The sequence below is a fragment of the Hemitrygon akajei genome, chromosome 17, assembly GCF_048418815.1.
Source record: "Hemitrygon akajei chromosome 17, sHemAka1.3, whole genome shotgun sequence".
In the NCBI taxonomy this organism is placed as follows: Eukaryota; Metazoa; Chordata; class Chondrichthyes; order Myliobatiformes; family Dasyatidae; genus Hemitrygon; species Hemitrygon akajei.
In genome coordinates this window covers 37,221,270-37,243,811 of record NC_133140.1, presented here as the reverse complement: position 1 = coordinate 37,243,811, position 22,542 = coordinate 37,221,270, and the positions used below count along the sequence as shown (strand labels likewise).

Genomic DNA, 22,542 nt, shown 5'->3' with positions numbered 1-22,542 from the left:
GCTTGAGGCTGACTTGCATTGAAGTTATCAGTGGCTGAGCAGAAGTAGCCATGATTTGTAGGGATCTTTTTAATTTGTCCAATAATCCAGTAAGGATCCAGGAATGTAATCCACTGGATCTGCTTTTTTTGCCTCCTCTTGGTCAACATAATTTCACTATATTTTTCATTCTAAATCTCCTTTACCATTGAGTCTTCATTGCTGTAGATAGCTGCTGTGTCTTTCAGCTGAGTGGGTAAAATTGATGGTGCACCTCAGGAGAACAAGGCCATGCCTGTGGTTATTTACAGGCCATGTTCATGCTTTAGAATAAGGAACTGAGTGTGCAGCCAGAGCAGCACACACAAAATGCCGGAAGAACTCAGCAGATCAGGCAGCATCTATGGAGGGGAAGAAACAGTCAACATCTTGGGCCGAGACCTTTCATCGGGACTGGAAAGAAAGGGGGAAGAAGCCAGAATAAGGTGGGGGGAGGGGGAAAAGTAAGGTGTTGGGTGAGACTAGGTGGGAGGGTGAGGCAGGGGGAATGAAATGAGAAGCTGGAAGGTGACAGGTGGAAGAGATAAAGGTCCAAAGAAGGAATCTGATGGGAGAGGAGAGTGGACCATGGGTGAAAGGAAAGGACAAGGAGCACCAGAGGGAAGTGTTGGGCTAGAATAGGAAGGGGGAGGGTGGAATAAATTACCAGACATTGGTTTAGTTATCCTGCATATTCAGTCACTGTGATTGAGAGAAAAACTTAGCCAATTTATCCTGTTTCTCTCAATAGCCAGTACTGGGCATGTCCTCCTCCACCTACAAATCCAAACAAATCTCCAGGGTGCTACACAATTAAATGAGAGCAGGGGTAGGGTGCCTTCCCTGTGATTCAATGTCACCTTGACTGATTTACCTCGGGCTTAAACTGCTCTGTGCCAGATCCCCACATCCCTCAGCTCTCTATCTTTAAAAAGGGTGAGGAAGATAAATACAATGTTAGCATTCATTTCAAGAGGATTAGAATATAAAAGCAGGGATGTAATATTGAGACTTTATAAAGCACTGGTGAGGCCTCACTTGGAATATTGTGAGCAATTTTGGGCCACCTCCCTTAGAAAGGATGTACTGAAACTGGAGAGGGTTCAAAGGAGGTTCACGAAAATGATTCCGGATTGAATAGCTTGTCATATGAAGAGTGTTTGATAGCTCTCAGTGTGTATTCACTGGAATTCAGAAGAATGAGGGGTGACCTCATTGAAACCTATTGAATGGTGAAAAGCCTTGATAGAGTTGATGTGGAGAGGATTTTCCTATGGTGGGAGAGTCCAAGACCAGAGGACGCAGTCTCAGAATAGAGGGGCATCCTTTTAGAATGGAGATGAGGAGGAATTCCTTTAGCCAGAGAGTGGTGAATCTGTGGAATTCTTTGCCACAGGCAGCTGTGGAAGCCAAGTTGTTATGTATATTTAAGGCAGGGGTTGGTCATGGCATGAAGGGATATGGGAAGAAGGCAGGTGATCGGGACTGAGAGGAAAAATGGATCAGCCATGGTGAAATGTCAGAGCAGACTCAATGGGCCAAATGGCCTAATTGTCTTGTATCTTGCGGTCTTAACTACTTAGATGCTTTAAAGGTGGGTAACTGAGGAATCTGGCTTGTTGGGGTGAGAAAGTAAGTGTTTAATATCCCATTCATCTTCACAGAATCTCACTGGCAAAGGTCTGAATACTTGGTGCATATGCAGCCGGGGAGAGCCTAGATAAGAGAGAAGAGAGCTTGGAAAAGAGAAGAAGGGCAAGATTATTATTTATTATGACCAACAGGAATGCTACAAAGTAAAATATTCATCTTGATACTAGTTGTATTCTGTACATTTTAAATGAAAAGAACCAGCTCAAGATAAAATAAAGCAAATGTAATAAAGGGAACAAGAGCCACCAGGCATCCCAAGGTGGTTAGGCTAATTGAATGCACATTGGTGGGCTGCTTTACATGTGGGAAGCACAGTTTCTGTTTGAAACCCAGCAGGACAATGGCAGTGGAATGTGAGCTGAATTGTGTACACAACAAACTGAGCATTGAGCTGTAAATAGAATTACAGTAAGAAAGCCAAAATGCAACTCACAGATCCAGATTTTGCAAATGCTGGGCTCCAAGCCAGCTCTGGAAATCTGAACTGTAGCACATAGTCCAGTCTTGGGCCCCATCAATCTCACATTTCATGACTACTGGTTCAGATCTGCACATTTTAAACTGCAAGGTGTGGGGCGGTTGATGGTTTGGTATTTTTATTGTTTTTTTGTGTGTTTTGACTGATAATTTGAATTAAGCGATGCAAATAGTTGAGCACAAATGAGAATACAGTACTAATATATTTCTGAATTATCATTTGAATTGAGCAGCATTAGATGAAGGTGGACTGTGCAGATGTTGGCTTAGTGACATAGTATTGCTGACCTCATTTCCCTCCCGGCTCCTTTTACCTCTGAATTATTATCTGCCTCTGTTCTCCTGTGACTCTTTAAGTCTCTGGTGCATGCCATTGTCAATTGAGGCCAGCTTCTTCCAGGCAATAGCAGTGAAGTCACCCCAGCCCCAACGTGCAGTGAGTTTCCTATCTCCTAGCTTTGATCTCACAGCACCTGACATGGTCAGGCACACCTTCAGATCATTTATTTTGAAACTGTTCTTCATGCATTGCCTTTGTGACACAGCCTTCAGTGCGATGTCAAAATGTACCCAGGATCCCATAATGGCCACAAAGGATTTTCCTCCTTTGAGCACACAGTACTTTCCCTCACATACAGATAGCTGTCCCTGTCCATCATCTGTGTTCATCTCTTTGCTTCTTGGTAATATTATCTGTAAGCAAGGAGTTTCCTTGCGTCTCACCTCTACATCCAGCTTCATTACCTGTTAGTCATGAATGCTTGTCAGCACGTCCAACAATAGGCTGTGTCCAAGCCAAAAAATTCTTTAGCTTGGTAAAGAAGGGCCTAAAGTGGGAAACCATGCAAATTTGTTCGGTTCTATTTCTCCTCCCAAACTTCTCAGTGAAGCTCTGCCCAGTAATTCACAACCCCAGGATGAGCCACGCATACCTCCACACATCGGTTTCATCAGTGAGCCCATCTACACCTAGCTGTGCAATATTACCTACGTTTGGCCTTATCTGTCCTTAATCTGGATGCTAGCCTGAACCATTCATTCATAACGTCACCTCTATATTTGGCTTGAACAGTATGGTTCCCCAATAGACTTAAGTACATCGTCAGCCATGTTGTTTCCTTCGTGTCTCACATCTGTTACTCCGTTCCTTGCATTGCCTCCCATTCCTCGACTGTTTGACTTTAACCCCCCTCTTCTTTTCTGCAAATCCATCCTTATTCTATTCTGTACCTACTTTAGTTCCTGTTTATTTCCCTCAGTTTTGCCGTGGTCAGTAGGCTTTCATCTATTTTATCCCACTTTCTTGAACTTCTGTTAAAACTCTTTGATCCTTCTACATAACTATTCATTTTCAAAGTCCTCAATCCATCCATTCTTCACTTCAGAAACAACCAAACCTGTTTCTTTGTCATACTGTTTTTAAAAAAAGCTTTATATTTTGCATGCTTACGGTTACTACCTCGGCCACTGATTGGTGTTGAGCAGATGTGTTTGTATCTTTGTCACCAAATGGAAGAGTTATGCACATGTTAGCAATGATGTAATCATCATTTGAAATAATACACACATGTACAGGCAAATTGCCTTCAACCAAACGCTGTGATCTTGCTGTGGGCAAGAGTAACAGGGCAGAAGAGGGGATGAGTTAGATCTACGCTCCGGAGTCCAGCGCTGATGTCACTGCGCCACCAGCGGACTACTGTGTTCAGTTGTCTATTATCAACAATAGTTTGACTCGACTAGGTGGGATTTGGGATTTTGCTTGTGTGGATTATGTTCATTTTTCAGACTATTAGAAGTGTTAATGCAGATCGTTTAGCACTGGAGGGGGTGGGGTGAAGCCAAGGAGACCCTATATCTAAATGCTTCAGTTATTTACGAATGCTCATTACCCTGAACAGAGCTATAGGCAAAGAAGTTCTTATTTGTCAAGGGATGCTAGAGAATTCAAGCATATCAGCATGTTGGCATTCTTCTGTAATTCAGTTCACTGTACTGTTAGTGTCCCATGGCTGAACATTTAAAGAAGGAGCACAGTAAGTATAGGCACAACCTGAGTGCTGAGGAATATTATTTTAAGGCCTTGTCTTGGATAGCAAAGATTGTCCCTGCCACTGCTGTAACACAGATTAGCTGCTGGGCGGCTCGGCCAAGCACATTAGACTCCCAATCAGTCAGGCTTTCCTCTGCGTAAAAATTACAATGCAAAAAGCAAACTGCTAGTAATTTCCACTCCAGTTTTCCAGGACAAAACAGAAAATCCTATACCCACAATGCATATTTTTCCAATGATTAATTTTAATGTTCAGAAGCTCCCATGATGGAAATATGGAATTTCCTTTGCACACTGCTCCCGGAGAGATGAGTTAGAGAATGAGCTGCAGTCATAGCAGGTCTTTACCCTGGCACAGATCACACCAGGACCAAAATGCTCTTCACTAAAGTAACTCTTTAAATTTCTCTAACAAAAGTTGCTGGAAACTCCAGAGGAGTGCATGAAAGAGCAAATATCTGTTCTAATCGCAGCCAAGAGCTGGTTACTGCACTGTGGGAATTGATTTGGCATAGCAGAGATTTTTAAAAGTACTAAGGCATATAATGAAGTGCTGCCCTTTGTCTAAATACATAATAAATATATGCATGTCATTAATTGCATTGGGCTTGGTAGTATTGTGTGGTGATTGAACCAATGATTCACAGGTTTGGAGAATTTGAAATGATGCTCACAACTGTGAAAATTAGTAGGAAAATTAGCATTGATTGATTGAAGTACCATAATCTGCCAAATTGACTCAAGTGCCCTTAAGGAAAGAAGCTGGCTGTCCTTAGCTAGTCTGGTTCAAATGATTTTCTGGCATTTCCAACAATGAAAGCGACTCTTAACTGCCCTCTGAAGTGGTGTACTGTACGTGGTTGTTGTGGTTGTATCACTGAGCAGCTAAGCGTTTCAAGCAGGTGGCCCAACAGCACAACCTTTGAGCAGCCAGCACCACGCAATAAATGTCGGTCTTGCTAATACAAAACTAATCAATAACTTCAGGACCTCGGCCTCAGTGCCTCCTTGTGCTATTGGATCCGCAATTTCCTCACTTGCAGACCCCAGTCAGTTTGGATTGGCAACATCTCCTCCACAGTCTCCAGCAGCGCCACAAGGCTGTGTGCTTAGCCCCCTGTTCTACACCACTGTCGTAGGCTGAATCAAATGTGATGAGTCAGCATATAGGAGGGAGATTGAAAGAATAACCTCTTACTCTTACTCAAAAGCCTCAGGACTCTCACCACCAGGTTCAGGAACAGTTATTAACCCTCAACCAGGTTCCTGAACCACTCAACTTCACTTGCCCCATCATTAAAATGTTCCCACAACCTATGTATTCACTTTCAAGGACACTTCATTGGAAAAAAAAATTGTGCTCGGTGTTTATTGCTTACATACTTATTTAGTTATTTTTTTTATTTTCACAGTTTGTTATCCTTTGGACATTGGTTGAATGCCCAAGTTGGTGCAGTTACCCTATTATGTATTTATTGAATATGCCTTCAAGAAAATGACCCTCAGGGTTGTATGTGGTGACATATATGTGCCAACTTACTGACTGTTATGCCACTGGCGTTTAGGGCAGCAATGAAGGTCCTCCATCTCTGTCTGTCAATACCGTTGCACACAGATACAGAAGGATTCTTCATTGCTGTTTCTGTAACATTTCTTTTGACCAGTCAGGGTTGTTAGCCCTAAGCTGAACCCCTGAAACCAGAAGACTGGTAGACCACTTTAAGTCTTGCCTCGACCCTTTGAACTGTTTGGCATGGGTGGCCCTACCAAGAGTCAAAGCACAAGACCCTGACTCCAGCCAACATAGCTCTCTGGGTCATGGAGACACCCAAGCCTCCAAACCCTGTAACAATGTTGTGGTCCCCTTGGAGGGCACATATTTACTTAAAATTTAAACTTTGAAACTCACAACCTGAGGGAATCTGATGTAGAGCCACTACATTCATTGAAGACAAGAGAAGCAGTCACGATGCAGGGCTAACTTAACTTTCCCCAGACGTTCTTAGAACTTCTGCAGAGAATAACGTGCAAGACACCTGCTATACGAAGAGGACTACGTCAGAGATATTTGACACATGTAACAGATCAAACTGTATTCTCAGATCAGGGATTGGAATGCATTACTAGTTGTTGTCAAGATGGCCAAGCCAATGAACAAGCCTAAGAAACTGGACAGATGTGGATGCCTTCAATAAGATGGTGGCTGATCTAGTTTTATCCTCAACTCCTTTTTCCTGCTCTTTTCCCATAATCCATGACTCCCATGCAGTTTAAATAGCTGCCAATCTCTTCCTTGAATATATTGACGGCCTTTGCTACCAAAGATCTACGGCACTGAAAATTCATTCCAAAGACACTTCGACAGAAGTTCCTTCTCATTTCTTTTAGGAGTGTGATTCTTCATTCTGACACGATGCTAGGGGAATCACTTTTTCAGTGACATTAAGAAATAGGACCCAGCTCAATGAGTTCTCCATCAAGTAATTCTTTAATATTCAAAGAATTCTGATCAACCACTTTTCTTACTGCTTCATTTCTCTTTCCTACATTTTCTATTATACTCACTAGCAGCAAATTCACAGATTTGTCTTTCTGTAGATTGGCATTATGTGGCTTATCACTTGCCTTTTCTCATTATGCAGTTTATCAGAGCCAGATAACTGTGTTCTGTTTTATTTTTACACTTCCCCTTACTCACTGTCAGTCCTTGGAGTCTGTTTATCTTCCTTTTGTCCTGTAAGTGTGAAGAAGATTAATATATCTTTGTTTCATCTCAAAACATTCACTAAACTGCACAACTTGAGAATAGTGCATGCTGTTAATGGACTTCAGTTTGGAGATAGTTGGTTCTGTAGCTGGTTGTGATCCATTGGGGGTAAAAAAGGGAAGAATTTCAGTGAAGATTTGTTCTCATGATCTCTGTGATCTTTGCTTGAAATTAAATACCTGTGGGTGTGAGATAATGAGAAGATGGTATATAATACTTCTAGACCTCCCCCTCCCCAGCTACCTTCCTCCCGTCAATAAAAAACGGAAATCTGCAATCTGCATTCTTGTAGTCCTGCATTTGGGGAGCACCGACAGAGAAATAGTGCTTCCCATCGTCCACAAACACAAGAAAATCTGCAGATGCTGGAAATCCAAAGCAACACACACAAAACGCTGGAGGAACTCAGCAGGCCAGGCGGCAACTATGGAAAAGAGTAAACAGTTGATGTTTCAGGCAGAGACCTTTCATCAGGACTGGAAAGGAAGAGGAGAAGTCAGAGTAAGAAGGTGGGGGAGGGGAGGAATCTGTACAGGTGTCAGGTGATGAGTGAAACTGGAAAGGGGGAGGAAGGATGAAGTAAAGAGCTGGCAAGTTGATTGGTGAAAGAGATGAAGGGCTCGACAAGGAATCTGACAGAAGAGGGTAGAAGATCATGGAAGAAAGGGAAGGGGGAAGGAGCACCAGAGATATATGATGGACAGGTAAGGAGATAAGGTGAGAGAGGGAAACAGGAATGGGAAATGGTTTGGCAGGGGGTGTCAATTACCAGAAGTTCAGGGAATCGATGTTCACGCCATCAGGTTGGAGGTTAGATAGATAGATACTTTATTCATCCCCATGGGGAAATTCAACTTTTTTTTCCAATGTCCCATACACTTGTTGTAGCAAAACTAATTACATACAATACTTAACTCAGTAAAAAATATGATATGCATCTAAATCACTATCTCAAAAAGCATTAATAATAGCTTTTAAAAAGTTCTTAAGTCCTGGCGGTTGAATTGTAAAGCCTAATGGCATTGGGGAGTATTGACCTCTTCATCCTGTCTGAGGAGCATTGCATCGATAGTAACCTGTTGCTGAAACTGCTTCTCTGTCTCTGGATGGTGCTATGTAGAGGATGTTCAGAGTTTTCCATAATTCCATAATGCAGATAGAATATAAGATGTTGCTCCTCCAACCTGAGTGGCCTCATCGTGGCAGTAGAGGAGGCCATGGACTGGCATGTTGGAATGGGAATGGGAAGTAGAGTTGAAATGGGAGGCCACAGGAAGGTGTTGACTCACTACACCTCCTCCCTCACTGCCAGTCAGGGCCCCAAACAGTCCTTCCTGATGAGGCAATACTTGTGAGTCTGTTGGGGTCATCTGCTGTATCCAGTGTTCCTGTATATTGGTGAGACCCAAGATAGATTGGGAGACCACTTTGCCAAACACCTTTGCCTGTCCACCTCAAAAAGTGGGATCTCTCAGTGTCCACCCATTTCAACTCTACTTCCCATTCCCATTCCAACATGCCAGTCCATGGCCTCCTCTGCTGCCACAATGAGGCCACACTCAGGTTAGAGGAGCAACACCTTGTATTCCACCTGGTGGTGTGAACATCAATTTCCCGAGCTTCTGATTTCCCACTACTCCCCCCACCCACCATTCCCCATTCTTGTTTCCCTCTCTCACCTTATCTCTTTACCTGCCCATCACTTCCCTTTGGTGCTCCTCCCCCTTCCCTTTTTTCCATGATCTTCTACCCTGTCCTATCAGATTTTCCCTTCTCCAGCCCTTTATCTCTTTCACCTATCAGCTTTCCAGGTCTTTTCTTCAACATTCCCCCTCTCATTTCACCTATCACCTACCAGCTTGTACTATGTCATCCCGTCCCTCCACATCCTTACTCTGACTCCTCTTTCTTTCCGGTCCTGATGAAGGGTCTTGGGCTGAAATGCCAATTGTTTACTCTTTTCCATAGATGCTGCCTGGCCTGCTGAGCTCTTCCAGTATTTTGTGTGTGCTGCTTCCCATAGTCCAGTGTTTTTTGAGTGAGGAGGTAGGAGTAAAACTGGAGAAAATAAATATAATTTTCTTGAGTTCTTTATAAGTAGGCACTGGAAAATTTAATGCCTAATGTCAGTTTGAAAGTAGGAAAATGTTACTTTATGGAATGCAGTAATACTAGGAAAATAATGATACAGTGATTTTAAATTAAATTCAAACACTGACCATGATCTTGGCTGAATGTTTCTATTCCTGCTATTCCAAAGCACTTGAGTCCTGTATGCATTCTTCCCAGAAATGCTTTAAATGCCTCTTGTATATCAGATATTTCTTCTTCTTGCTGTAGTTCATATGCGAGAGAGAAAGAAGTTGCTAGCTAGCTTTTCCTTTCTTATATAAATGAAGATGGGCTATTTGGTATTTTGCTTACACTGTCTCCATTTAGACAGTGGACACGTTCACACCTTCTGGAAGGAGGGGGCTGTGCAATATTTCGCAACCGAGCAAAAAATAAATATTTTGGGTTATTTTAACCAAATCTGCTTAACAGGAAGCTGACCAGATCTCATTAGCCACATGCTTCACATCCCATGTATCATATTTTCCAGTGAAGTCTGTGGGTGGGGGGGGGGGGGGGAGGTCAGAGTTTAATTGGAAGGACAATCTGGTACTGTCTGGACAGCATTAGATTAGAGCTTCCCACCACTCTCCTAATCATGGATGGTCTCTCTTGGTGAAGGAGTGCAGCAAAATACTTTATCATCTAAACTATAAAACATTGTTAACCTGTACATCTTAATGGTTTAAAATTAATATAAAATTTATTTTTGCACACTTGTTTTCATGTTTGTCAAGATCATGCTATTTCAGTATTTCTGCTTATCCTAGACAGAAACCAAGAGACTTCTAAAAATGACCAGCTCTCTGGAACAGAAGGAATGCACATTGCCGTAGTCTACATCTTGGCTAATTCTTTGGGATTGGAAGATGGTGCATGTTCTTGTGACAAAGTTGAACATAGTACAGCACAGGAACAGAGTCTTTGGCCAACAGTGTTGTGCCAAACCAATTAAATTAGTAATCAAAGAACCAACTAAGCTAAACCCTTCTGCCTACACAGTGTCCATATCCTTCCATTTCCCTCACATTCATGTGGCTCCCTAAACACCTCTTAAAAATCCCTAATGTATGCCTCTGCCACCATTCCAGGCCCCCACCGCTCTGTGTCAAAAAGACTTGTCCCTCACATCTCCTTTGAAATGACCCCCACCCCACCATTAATGCATGCCATTGCCCTTTGTCTGCAACATCTGTCTGCACATGAGTGAAATGGACTGCCACTCCTTTCTTTATAGCTTTTCCTCTTTGGACAGGAGACACCCACTGTAGTGAAAAGAGTATCTTAGATACAAGAAATTAAATAACTACCACAAATGTGCATGGGTATCTTCGAATACGTGGTTGTTTAGTACATATAATGTTGGTAAAGAGAAAACTGTGTTCGCACGCATGTTTAAATATTTTCTACCTCCCTCTCGCCATGCTTGTTAGAAGCCTTTAACAAGAAACGAGAGCAACGACCCAACACTATGACCTTCTGAATCTTTATCCAATTCGCTGTGTCCTGTGAATTGCTACCTGTGAGAAATGTCACTTGTCTATTACAGTGTAAAATGTATAGATCTTTGCAGGTAGTTGTTATGTTGTGATTTAAGTCTTCCTTACAGACCTTCGACCTGTGAGTTGAAGTTTGTGGAATGTTTTAATACTTGGTTAGTTTTCCCTTTACCCTCCTTAACTGATCTAACAAACAACACAGCAAGTTTGAATTGGTTTTACTTTACTCAGATATTTTGTTTTGTCAAATCCTGGATAAAACTAGAAACTATTGACAATAGTGATCTTGGTGACCTGAGTTGGAGGAGCTACAGGCAACATATTTAAACAGGTTCCACAGCGATAAATAGATGTTGGAGGGTATCGTTGGGAAAGAAAAACACAGCAGTTTTAATTGTGAAATTCAGAGGCAGTCAATTGCGAAGTGCATATGGTGTGAATTTATTCTGTTTTGGAACGGAATTGAAATTTCACAACTTTCATAGTTTAACTCAGCTTCATATAAAATATAATTTTGGATCTTATGTTGTTTATTCAAATTAGGGCTCACCTTTATCAGAACGAATAAACAGATTATTTCACATCTTCCAGCACAGATGGTTGAGGTAATAAACAAAGAAAAGGGAAAATTATTTGCTTGTGGCTTCGTGGATAAGAGATAACTTCTCTTGTTATTATGGTGATTGTAAATGGGCCAGTGCACAGGCATGGTCTTTAGCTCATTATCTTATTTAATTGTAATTCATTCACTCGGAATACTGACACCTGGATATTGTATTCATCAGTGTTTGTGATGAACAAAACTACTGAATTTCACAATCCTAGAAGTCAAATGGGTGAAGAAATGTTCACCATGAAGGAAAAATAACAATTTAAAGTTGCAATGGAAAATGTTCAATTACTTGAATAATCTTTGTTACTTGTCAGCTTTCTCCAAATCCTTTTCTCCGAAAATTAACCTTTGATCTAGATATTTTTCCTTCAATACGCGGCAGCTTGTTGATCTTGCTCATGTGGTAGACATTGATTTATTACGCGCCTTACCATTGGCTCTGTAGATGTGCAGGGAAAAGTCCTGATTACACAAATGTACACCCAGCAAGGATGACTGTAGATTTCCTAGCAGCAGGAGACATCTTAGTTTCTTTATCCCAAAGCTGCCAGTACTTTTGACAGTGTTGGAGTTTACTTAGTTTGGCACAACTCTGGATTTTGATGAGGTGCCTACACTATATGGAAAAAATATACAGCTGAGTCGCTAGAACTCTTGGGTGTTTTTCTGTACCAGCCTTTATTTTCCCTTAGTGTACCAAGCTGTGGGGCTACAAATTAAAATTAATTTTTTCTTACTATTTCTGGCTTGTATTCATATCAACCTGGAATAAATACTCGGGCAGCAACCTTGACAGGGGAGTAATGAGATGGAAACCTCAGCGGAATAACAGTTGTAGAAACTTGTAAGATTAGTCAGCTCAATCATGGATAGTATCCTCCGAAATATCCAAGATATCTTCAAAGGGTGATGCCTTAGGAAGGCAGCATCCATCATTAGGGACCCCCCACCATCCAGGACATGCCCTTTTCTTATTGTTACTGTCAGGGAGGAGGTACAGAAGCCTGAAGGCACACACTCAGTGATTCAGGAACAGCTTCTTCCCCTACGCCATCCAATTCCTAAATGGATATTGAACCCATGAACACTACCTCACTACATTTTTACTTTTGTTGGTTTTTTTTTGCACTACTTATTTTAACTATTTAATAGACATACATATATATATTTAATGTAATTCAGTTTTTTTCCCTATATTTATCTTATCATGTATTTCATTGTACTGCTGCAGTAAAGCTAACAAATTTCACAACATATGCAGGTGATATTAAACCTGATTCTGCATATGTTGATTGCATATTGTTCTGAATATGCACAATTAATCATCGACTCCCAGGGATCGTTTTCAATCATCCATCTGTTCGGAGGTTAGTTAAGTGGTGTGTTATTAATAACCAAGTAAACACAAATGTGCTCAATAAATTTGTCGAATTCACTTATGCCTTGGTGATCTCTGGACACGTCTGGGCCCAATCATCAGGGAGGGTGGAAGCTCTGCCAAAGTAGCATTTAAATGTTAACAGCTGGGGGCACTCTGTAAAATGCAAGGGATGGTGACATTTCAGGGCGAGTAAACAGATATTAGTAGCCTCTGGAAAGACTATTTGGGTAGAAATCCCTTGGTTGGAAAAAGATAATGGCAGCAAAAAAAACAGTGTCTCATAACCACAGGAGATTCTGCAGATGCTGAAGATCGAGAGCAACAAGCACAAAGTGCTGGAGGAACTCAGCAGGCCAGGCAGCATCTATGGAGAGGAATAAACACTTGATGTTTTGGGCAGAGGCCCTTCATCAGGTTTGGAAAGGAAGGGGGAAGAAGCCAGAATAACAAGATTGGGAGAGGGGGGAAAGGAGTGCAAGATTGCAGGTGATGGGTGAAGCCAGGTGAGGGGGGAAGGTGGGTGAGTGGGGTAGGGGCCTTGAAGTGAGAAGCTGGGAGGTGATAGGTGGAAAAGGTAAAATATAGGAGAGTGGAGAGATATGGTAACATAAAACAGTATCTGATGCCAACAAATGGACCTTTTAGGCTTGTATTTACTAGCAACAAAATTGGATTTGTTATATAGATAGATACTTTATTCATCCCCATGGGAAAATTCAACTTTTTTTCCAATGTCCCATACACTTGTTGTAGCAAAACTAATTACATACAATACTTAACTCAGTAAAAAAATATGATATGCATCTAAATCACCGTCTCAAAAAGCATTAATAATAGCTTTTAAAAAGTTCTTAAGTCCTGGCGGTAGAATTGTAAAGCCTAATGGCATTGGGGAGTATTGACCTCTTCATCCTGTCTGAGGAGCATTGCATCGATAGTAACCTGTCACTGAAACTGCTTCTCTGTCTCTGGATGGTGCTATGTAGAGGATGTTCAGAGTTATCCATAATTGACCATAGCCTACTCAGCGCCCTTCGCTCAGCTACCGATGTTAAACTCTCCAGTACTTTGCCCACGACAGAGCCCGCCTTCCTTACCAGCTTATTAAGACGTGAGGCGTCCCTCTTCTTAATGCTTCCTCCCCAACACGCCACCACAAAGAAGAGGGCGCTCTCCACAACTGACCTATAGAACATCTTCAGCATCTCACTACAGACATTGAATGACGCCAACCTTCTTAGGAAGTACATTCGACTCTGTGCCTTCCTGCACAAGGCATCTGTGTTGGCAGTCCAGTCAAGCTTCTCGTCTAACTGTACTCCCAGATACTTGTAGGTCTTAACCTGCTCCACACGTTCTCCATTAATGATCACTGGCTCCATATGGGGCCTAGATCTCCTAAAGTCCACCACCATCTCCTTGGTCTTGGTGATATTGAGACGCAGGTAGTTTGAGTTGCACCATATCACAAAGTCCTGTATCAGTTTCCTATACTCCTCCTCCTGTCCATTCCTGACACACCCCACTATGGCCGTGTCATCAGCGAACTTCTGCACATGGCAGGACTCTGAGTTATATTGGAAGTTATATGAAGAATGATCTCTCTTTGTACTTCAGAGTAAGCTGCTTGAAGGCCAGCAATGCAGTATTTTCTGGAAAGAGGCTGTAAAAGGGAATTTAAGGCTGCAGCTGATCATTAATTACTATTAGTTGTGCCAGATCTACAGTACGGGTTAGCTGTGACTGACTAAGCCTTACTGACCAAGCTCTCCAATGCAATTTTGTTTGAAGTTGATAACAGCGCAAAGACTTGCATGAAACATCTTTTAATGCACTTGAGAAAGAGATGCATCATGTATAAATTATCACAGTATGCTACTATTGCGCAATATCTTTGTATGGAACACACTTCTTACAGTTTTTGCTATATTTGGCCTTTTGTTTATCATTCCACCTTGATAATTACAACAGGTTGTCCAGTAAAATATTACAGATCTGAAAATAGTTAGAATGGCACTGATATATTAGGCACAGAGGAGATGTCAGGGGTAAGTTTTTTTACACAGAGAGTGGTGAGTGCATGCAATGGGCTGCCGGCAATGGTGGTGGAGGCGGATACGATAGTGTCTTGTAAGAGACTCCTGGATAGGTATGTGTAGCTTAGAAAAATAGAGGGCTATAGGTAACCCTAGGTAATTTCTAAAGTCAGTACAGTACATGTTCGCCACAGCATTGTGGGCCGAAGGGCCTGTATTGTGCTGTAGGTTTTCAATGTTTATATTTAGAATGGCGTACCTTATGAGAGTAGGTTGAGTGTACCTGGCCTTCTCTCCTTGGAGCGACAGAGGATGAGAGGTGACCTGATAGAGGTGAACAAGATTATGAGGGGCATTGATCATGTGGATAGCCAGAGGCTTTTTCCAGGACTGAAATGGCTAACACAAGGGGCATTGAGGTGCTTGGAAATAGGTACTGAGGGGGTGTCAGGGGTAAGTTTTTCACACAGAGAGTGGTAGGGGCGTGGAATACGCTGCCAGCAGTGGTGGTGGAAGCAGATACGATAGGATCTTTTAAGAGTCTCTTGGATAGGTACATGGAGCTTAGAAAAATAGAGGGCTATGTGCTAGGGAAATTCTAGACAGTCTCTAGGTAGGTTACATGCTCAGCACAACATTGTGGGCCGAAGGACCTGTAATGTGCTATAAGTTTCTATGTTCTATATTTAAACTTGCTCAATATTACTCTGACGATATTGTCAATAAATGGTCCCAATTCCAAGGGAAAGAAATGTTCCAGTGATTACCAATACATGGACAGCAAACCTGCTCATAAATTTCCATTGGTTCTACCATTGAACTTATGTTAAGTGGTCAAAACTGCTTAAGGCACTTTTATCTCCCATTATTGATTTGTGTCCTTCTAGCTCCTTGTTCAGAAGCACCCCATATCTTCTGACAGCCTGAATCTAAAATGGTGCTGCAAATATCTCACATGTAATGGATAAAAAGACATCCATTACTTTAATAATTAAGCATCCATTTTTCTGTTGGATCAAACTCTTGTATTGTCTTTGATTTTTGGCCCTTTGCTTATTCTTAATAAGTCCTGTGCTGACAGAAATCCATCAATCTAACTCTGTTAGATGTTTGTGTGGTTACTATCAATGTTCTTCAATGGCAGCCTTGTGAACATATTGACAAAATTATTGAACTGAATAAAGACAAATTAAATGATTAATCCAAACATGGGAAAAAAGTAGACTTTAACTTTCACAAACAAGAGAAAATCTGCAGATGCTGGAAATCTGAGCAACACACACAAAATGCTGGAGGAACTCCCTCTGGTGCTCCCCCCTCCCCTTTCTTTCTCCCGAGGCCTCCTGTCCCATGATCCTTTCCCTTCTCCAGCTCTGTATCACTTTTGCCAATCACCTTTTCAGCTCTTAGCTTCATCCCACCCCCTCCGGTCTTCTCCTATCATTTAGCATTTCCCCCTCCCCCCACTACTTTCAAATTTCTTAGTATCTTTCCTTTCAGTTAGTCCTGATGAAGGGTCTCGGCCCGAAACGTCGATAGTGCTTCTCCCTATAGATGCTGCCTGGCCTGCTGTGTTCCACCAGCATTTTGTGTGTGTTGTTGTTTGAATTTCCAGCATCTGCAGATTTCCTGGTGTTTGCTCTGATGAATATCATGCTTGGTTTTTCCAGCTTGATTTAGGGATGCTGAGATGTGGTGATGGAGTAATGCATATATCAGATACTGAACTGAATGAAAAAGAATTACTGGCAATTGTGGTCCCATTATTAAAGTTGTTCCTTGTTTAGCAGGACTAGGATCAAGAATGTTACAAGAGTATTCAAATTGCAGGGCTGTCCATTGTCTAATGCACAATGTCACACCATAATGTACAGCTCCAGACACCTTATGGTTACTCTAAGTAAAATTGCTAGGTTGTGATGCATGCCCACAATAACTGGGTTAAGATTACTTAAACATACTTAGTGCATGAACTTCACAGGCTAGAGGTTGAAAAGAATCTAAATCCAGGTCCAAGCCAAGATTGTAATAATTTTGCACCATGTCCTACTGTCTTAGTTATTTAGAGATGCTGCAAGGCACCGGAACCTTCCAGCCCAACAAGCCCACGTGCCTAGTTATATCCGTGTGACCAACTCGATGGTACATCTTTGAAAAGAGGGAGGAAACCCACATGGTCATGAGGAGAACGTACAAACTCCTTGCAGACAGCGATGGGATGGGAATTGTACACGGGTCACTGGTGCTGCAATAGCATTATGCTAACCACGTTATACCACCCGAATAATGTCTTGTAAAAAGAATATTGTGAAAATAATATGAATGTAATTATTGCAAAAGTAACATTGCAAACTGAATAAACATGCAGAGCATTAATAGTTTATTAAATACACATGGGTGCTAAAACGCTCTAAGCTCTTGATGTTCAGAGGATGCACAGTCACAAGCAGCATATGATGTATATTGTGTTTGTTTTTTTATTAGTATTTCTTTTAATGTACAACCAATTGAAGAGAATGCCGTGATGGTGAATAACTTGTGCAATAGCATTTACCAGGATGAAAAACAGAAAATGCTGGAAACACTTGGCAGATGAGGAGGGAAAACTTGAGTTAACACAGTTAATGTTACAGGTTGAAGGCCCTTCTCTCTCCACATGCTGCTTGACTTCCTGAATGTTTTCAGAGTTTTCTGCTTTTATTTCAGATTTTCAGAATCAACACCTTTTTGATTGCCATTACTTGGGGATCTTTGGTAAATTTGTGATTGAATAGTTGCATCTTTATTTACATCACAATTTTAAAAAATTAATGGATTCAAAAACTCAGTCCAGTTATCTGTACCTTTATGGTTTAGTCATGGTTTATTTTACAAAATAGGTATTTTTGGGAGATTAGCTCATATCATGCACATGAGTGAAGACACCAAGTTCTTTCTTTCCCTGTGAACTAGCTCCAGAAAGTAGTTTATCAGGTGGATATAAAGTTGTATTTAAGACAAAGTTGATTAGAATTAGTTACTGCTCCAAATATGCATAAGAACGGCAAACTAATTTAATTGGAATCAATTAAAAATCCATTGTACCTTGAAAATCCATATAGTGTATCTTAAATAATCAATTTTAATTCCTCATCTTCTTTCCTAGCCTTTCTTCATTAACTTGCTTTCAAATCAGATGGTAACTGAGACAGAGTTTGTCGGTTGGTTTCCACTGACATATTACTGATTGGTAAAATAATCTGTAAATCTGTGTCAGGATAAAATGGGCCAGACTGGTTATTGTTGAACTATATCACTGTCAGCGTGTATTGCCTAGAACTAGTTACCATGGCAACCAATGGCATTGGGAAAAGAAACTCCTTTAAGCTGTTTGGTAATTTTTTTTGTGAACATGGTGTTCTAGGCAATTTCTTTTTAATTACAATTTGACTCACCAAAGATTAATAATTTTCTGTGTAAACCAATATAAAAGTAGTCCAACTAATCTCATTGGCCTAAACAGCTTTATTCCAGAAAAATACCTATTATAAGTTGGCTACTTTTATGATTGAAGGAAATCGAATTTTAAAAACTATAATAACTTTATTTTCTGACATCTTTATGTTTATTAGATTTAGATTGTCACTGATTTCTCTGGTAATTTTTCGTGTTAATTCTACAGAATTGATGGTTTGGTGTATTTGGAATTTGGACAATATGGGAGTAATGAAGAATCTTGAACAGAGAATTCACTATTGATCATTTCAATTCCCAATCATTCAGATGTACTTGGATTGCTCCCATTACTGTTTAATTCCAGGAAGGATTTCCTGAAAGGCTGTGGACTTGAAAGGGGAAAAGATGGATGGCACTGATACTGACACTATGGAACAGTGCATGAGGTGTAATATCATTGCGTGACAAGAGACTGCACAAATATACTGGTGTTTCAGTTAATTGAGGGGAAAAAAACCCTTGGTGTCATTCATTAGTGCTGATAGCATTTTAATGCAGTGGCTGAGTCAAATGCTATCCATATAGAGAATCTGACTGTTGGTATATTGAATAACGATACAATAATTGAATACTTAAGAGAAAAATTGTTGATTACTGTGAATTCTATTTGATGTTCCACTTCCTGAAATGTTACATAGATGATCAATGGCTTTTGCTCTTTTGATAACCGAACTTCAAGTGAACATTCATATTAATTTAGTGACACTGTGTTACAAATCCTGTAACAAATAAGGATTTTGTGGATGTTATGTATGTCTGACTTTGGTGAGGGGGCCGTTCATATAAAGCTCCAGTTTATGTCATCAGATGCTGCCATTCTCAGGTACAGTACTTCAGAAGACATATGGTGCCATAGAACGAGAGAAGTCATTGACAGCTGGGCTGTTTCTCTCGGGCTAATTTCACCGCTATTGGAGGAAACGTAAATTAGGAACCTGGCATTTTCTGCTGGAGGGTAGAGAAATAAGAAATAGGAAAAGACAACAAGCTACTTTATGATCATGGGCTTCCTCTTTACCAGTTGTGGTCATCAGCTGAATCATGTTGTTAGTAGTTACTGGTAGCCCATGTAAATAAATAGGAAGAACAAGCAGCTGAAGGCAGAGGAATAAAATTATCTTGCGTGCTTTTTATTGACTTGTGTATACACAAAGATAAGTGCATTAAAAGACATTCTAACTATCGACAATATTTGTATATATATTACATGCAATATTAGTCTTGATTAGGGAATTGTTTGCCTTTCTCAAGCATAATCATGAGCAAAAAGGAAATGGTTGCTTTAACATGTACGTGAAGTTCATGCCTGCTGTCTCATATAATACATTAGGAATAGGCTAGCAGTCTGCAAGGATATCCTCACTGCAAACGGCTTTGATTGATAAGCACATGTTCCATTCATTTCAAGGCACCATCTTCAGAACGTTGCAGGGATTCAATTCATTTCGCTCAGTGTCTTGAAGTATGAATTTTTCATCAGATTGTGTCACAGAGAAAGAAAACATTGATGTGATTGTCAAAATATTAACATTCCAACATTTGAGTTATCTGAAATATTTTCTTCAGTTAAGGAGTTTACAGAATTGACTGAAGCATTTTTTCACATTGTCCCAAACTAAAAAGCTTCTCTGATGCTTGAGAAATAAGGACAATAAATCAGACTGATCACAAGGTCACAGGTTTGATTCCTAAACTGTGCTGAGCTGGCCGATGTGCAAGGAGACACGGAGAACTTTGTCATTGCCCAATCTTCACCTGAGTCAGAGAAGAGACAATCTGCCTTGGACTTCGATCACTGCAAATGGAATTAGAATGCCAGCAGCAGTTAGAATCACAATGAGGCCTCACCACTCAGTGTTCAGAAGGGTGTCTGGCACCTGCAGAATTGAATCCTAGCAGGAACAAATTCTGGAATTAAAAAAAATCACAGATAATAGTGCAGGCACCAAGAACATGAGGAAGGGCTTCAAAATCAGATCAAGATAATAATTCATTGTAGGTGGTGAAACAAACTTGCCATGAAAACAATATGAATAAAAGAAAATTACTTGGAATCTAAAGCAAGCTTGCATATTGTTCTTCAGGATACCCTGCATAGAGAAAATACTTAACTATCATATGAGGGAATCTGTTTATTTGCAAAATTGTTTACTTCCCAAGTTCAATCCACTTGCTTTCTCTTTTGGTTCTATATGGGGTGCAGTTCCATGCACATGCTATCCTACATCTCGTGCTCTTTGTAACTTGACTATGACTGTCACCCTATTACATGGCCATTATGGCTTCACAGTTGAGCTTAATCCTATACTCACTGCTTTGCCACCCTCCTGAACAGCTCCAGTCTCGTAACCAAGAGCTGGAAAGGCTGACCTTCCCCTTCTGTCCCCTTTTTAAAAAAATTTTAATTTCACTATGATGAGTTACATCTGAGCAACTGAGGCATTAGTTTCACAAAAATAAAATTATCCATCAGGAAAGCCTGAATGATATTCTTTGTTATTAAGGAAAATGCTCCAAGGAGAATGTTCCATGATCCTTCTCAGTTATTTAGACGAAGGCTCTGGTGAAGTTGAAATGTCCACATATACGGGTTAGTGCCACACCTTCTTGGGAGTTTTTGGGCTGTAAAGATTATGTTCACCTTGATTTCAGCTGGATGGAACCACTGCTGCAAATGAAGTGACAGTTCTTTAGCACTTGGGAGGAGGTGGTCAAGGAGAATCAGAGTGGTGACATTCTGTGTGGCAGTCAGTGAGGAGGTGCCATTGTAGAAATGGCAGTCAGACTTGTCTCTTGCAGAAAGACATGATTATATCCGAGATCTCCTGGAATGGTGACAATGAAGGAGATGGAATTGTGCATCAATGACTGAAGTTCTACACTGCCTCAGCAGAAATACCAACCACCCTTGAAGCTTTGTTGGTTTTAGTTGGTCTATAGCCTTTTTGACTTCTTATTCATCGGGGTGACAGAAAATAGGACCAGATAGTTTGCTCTGTTTTGGAGTTAAGGGCCAAGCAGAGTGGCAGTTGAGATCATCAAAAGCTTCTTTCTTGTGAGTATGGATCACAAATTCACTGACAGGTTGAGTAAGCCAATATCAGCATGCCGTCCCAGAGCAATTGTGGGCCAAAATTACATTGTTATTTCTATTGTGGGAGCCAGATCACTAACCTACAAGTAATAAGCCTCATAAAGCAGACACACTGTTCCATGGTAGGTGTTAAACAGATGCAGTGAGGCAATGATTCAAAGGTGTTTTTAAGGTCTTCTTGAAAAAGTTTAAATGCCTCTCTCTATACCAACACCTTGAACCCCTGGCCCATGATTACTCAAAATGGAAAGGGATATTTGAAATGGCACAGAGTGTGCAGGAAGCTCAACGTTAACATTCAAAGGACCAACCCACCCACTTGCCCGACAACTGTGTCCTTTCCCACCAATCTCAATCGCCTCAAACCTCAAAGAAATGGAGGGAAGCTTTTTCCTCGATCCTGTCAGACCAGCGGAAGAATGGATCCAGGGCAGGTGGATGAGTTACTCAAAATCTGAATGATTAATGTTCTGTGTTAAGAGATTACATGGGTGATTTGGTGAGGTAAAGTTTGCTGGAATAAACTCAGTGTCGTATTTTGAGGGGGACAAACCATCTACAAGTTTGCTTAAATAAATTAACCTACATCAAATATTAATTTACATGTTGGGACAGGAGGTATAGTCTGAGGCAAGAAGCTATCCAAAACAGGAACATGATACAGTATGCCCCATTTTCCTGGGTCAATACACTGCATGAATACAAAAGAAGAACCGAAACAAGCATTTAAATTACCAAGGGATAAAAGGCAACAAATGCAGTAAATTAAATTAGTATACATAAGTACAATAGTTGGTACAGATAGTGTTGGAGTATATTTTCCTCAGTTACAAATTTGAAACCATCTGAGATAAATCAGCTCATTCAATTGGCATCTTAGATCACCACTCATTGGCACACATTGGCATCAAGCATCTTGGGTCTCCACTCCTTCCACTAGTGCACAGCGGCTGCAGAAGGCACACACTCGGTTCACTCTCCCAGCATCTCCCAAAACTGTGGCACACACCTGCCCCAAGTCACATACTTCCCTGATTTGGAAAAAATCACTCCTCTTTAACTCATTACCAACAGTGTGAATGCTTTTACCAGAAGTTCAGCAAAGCAGATTTTCACAACTGTTCAAGGGCACCAAATACTTTCCTTGTCAGCAACACCTTCATCCCTTGAATAAAAACTGGTTCACACTTAATGAAACATGAAGCTTGAGCCGCAGTCATTCTTGACCCAACCTCCATACCTTTTGGGAAAGTTCCAGATTGTCAGTATCATTGGGCTAAAAAAGATTCCAATGTGCTAGACCTAATTTGAATGTTTGTGAATATTTGGTGTATACCACACATT

General features: G+C 40.9%; 1 protein-coding gene across 2 annotated transcripts in view; it reads left to right on the top strand.

The window, feature by feature from the left end:
* Positions 1-22,542, top strand: part of ripor1 (RHO family interacting cell polarization regulator 1) — a 282,943-nt gene that overhangs the window by 73,487 nt on the left and 186,914 nt on the right. The gene's annotated exons all lie outside the window — the stretch shown is intronic.